The sequence below is a fragment of the Palaemon carinicauda genome, chromosome 13 (assembly GCF_036898095.1).
Source record: "Palaemon carinicauda isolate YSFRI2023 chromosome 13, ASM3689809v2, whole genome shotgun sequence".
NCBI classification, from domain to species: Eukaryota; Metazoa; Arthropoda; class Malacostraca; order Decapoda; family Palaemonidae; genus Palaemon; species Palaemon carinicauda.
This window is the reverse complement of record NC_090737.1, coordinates 121531232-121533731: the sequence shown is the minus strand read 5'-3', so window position 1 is coordinate 121533731 and position 2500 is coordinate 121531232. Positions and strand designations below refer to the sequence as shown.

At 36.4% G+C, this 2500-nt stretch overlaps 1 pseudogene; it reads right to left on the bottom strand.

The window, feature by feature from the left end:
• LOC137651779 (regulating synaptic membrane exocytosis protein 2-like) overlaps positions 1 to 2500 on the bottom strand; it is a 30197-nt pseudogene that overhangs the window by 25778 nt on the left and 1919 nt on the right.

The window sequence follows — 2500 nt, the reverse complement described above, 5'->3', positions numbered from 1 at the left end:
CAAGTCTCTCTCTCTCTCTCTCTCTCTCTCTCTCTCTCTCTCTCTCTCTCTCTCTCTCTGTGCGAGTGTGTTTGTGTGTGATTATATAAGAGTCTTTTATCGCGTTTCTCAACGAAATTGTAGCAATCGATCCTGAAAGCTTAGGAGCCCTCCGTCAGGATCCTCGAATCCACTCACAGGTCGTTGCTGGTCTCCAGAAGGAGCTCGACGGTGTTCTCCTGCGGGTTGACTTCCTCCATGATGCTACAGACCTCCTCGAAACTCCTGTCCGTCAACTCCACTCCATTCCACTCCAGCACCTATAGGATGGACAAGGCAGTCAGTAGATATAAGTTTTAAAATACTCTGTCTCTCAACTCCACTCCATTCTACCCCAGCACCTACATGATGGCCTAGGCAGTTAGGAAATATAAGTTTTAAAATGCTCTCTCCATCAACTCTACTCCATACTCCATTTCACTCCAGCACCTACACGATAGACAAGACAATCAGTGTATATATGTTTTAAAATGGTCTGCCCATCAATACCACTCTATTTCATTCCAGCAGCTACAGAGATGGACAAGACAGCCAGAAGATATAAGTTTTAAAATGCTCTGTCCATCAACTCTACTCCATACCACTCCAGCAAATACAGGATGGACAAGGTAGTCTGTAGATATAAGTTTCAAAATGCTCTGTCCATCAATTCCACTCAATTCCACTCCAGCACATACAGGATGGACAAGGTAGTCTAGTAGATATAAGTTTCAAAATGCTCTGTCCATCAATTCCACTCAATTCACTCCAGCACATACAGGATGGACAAGGTAGTCTGTAGATATGAGTTTCAAAATGCTCTGTCCATCAATTCCACTCAATTCCACTCCAGCAAATACAGGAGGACAAGGTAGTCTGTAGATATAAGTTTCAAAATGCTCTGGTCCATCAATTCCACTCAATTCCACTCCAGCACTTACAGGATGGACAAGGTTACTGTAGTCTGTAGATATAAGTTTCAAAATGCTCTGTCCATCAATTCCACTCAATTCCACTCCAGCACATACAGGATGGACAAGGTAGTCTATAGATATAAGTTTCAAAATGCTCTGTCCATCAATTCCACTCAATTCCACTCCAGCACATACAGGATGGACAAGGTAGTCTGTAGATATATGTTTTAAAATGCCTCTCTCCATCAACTCCACTCCACTCCACTCCAGTAGCTACAAGATGGACAAGGCAGTCAGTAGATATAAGTTTTAAAGTGCTCTGTCCATCAATTCCACTCCATTTCATACCAGCACCTACAGGATGGACAAGGCAGTCAGGAGAAATAAGTTTTAAAATGCTCCGTCAATCAACTCAACTCCATTCCACTCCAGCACATACGGGATGGACGAAGTAGTTTGTACATATATTTTAAAATGCTCTGACCATCAATTCCACTCTATTTCATTCCAGCACCTATAGGATGTAAAAGGCAGTCCATAGATATAAGGGTTAAAATGATCTTAGAATTTTCATAAAAGTACCCTCGAACTCTCGTCTCTGAAAGATAGAAGAGTAATCTTAATAAGTAATGATATGACGAAGAAGAGCCATGGTATGTAATGGATCTGGTCCGAGAACTAACGTAGATGAATAAGAAATTCTCATAATTTGATCTTCTACGTAATTTCCTTATTATAAAAAGGTAAGTAGTAATTACACATTCCTTTATTACGATTAATGTCGCTTCAAAGGAAGTTTTCCACGTAAAACTTGCAATTATCGAAAATGAAAGTTATTATGAAACTAAATCCCGTATTGAATAGATATTTCGAAATCTCCAAAAATAAAGAATTTTTCGGAATAGTTATTACTCTCATAATTAAATCAAACGAACGCTGGATTTTTCTATAAAAATCGCTTATAATCCCTGACTCAATTTTATAATCCAAATTCACCTTGCAGCAGAGTAGGATTACATTGATTTTATTATATAGTTATTTATAAATTACTAGTGCGACACTAAGTAACTAATAGCAATCCGAATATCAAATAAATATGCAATGTATTTGTAAATATTAAGACATTCTTTCCTATTGGTTTTATTATCAAGTTGAAAAATTACATCTAATTACGATGTCACAAATAACGCCAAATAATGAATCAACCAAGAACATTTTTAGAATAAAAAAAAAAAAAAAATCCACTTTAAAAACTTTAAAATTCGAACTCAAAACCATCCAGTAGAAATATATAACAAGATGATTATGAACATCTGGTTGGCAATTATTGTTGGTTGCTCTGTTTCTTTGACCCTTTAAAAAAAAAAAAAAAAAAAAAAAAAAAAAAAAAAAAAAAAAAATTAATCATCTTAATTAATCGGTCTCAGCTCCTCTTTGTAATTCTGTTTATCATCATACTCTAGAGAGAAATGGTAATCTATTAGTTACCTAATTAACTATCTATTAATATCAAATAAAAATTGTCTTTAAATCCGTCTTTTGTTCTGCTGGAGGCACCATCGACCGAT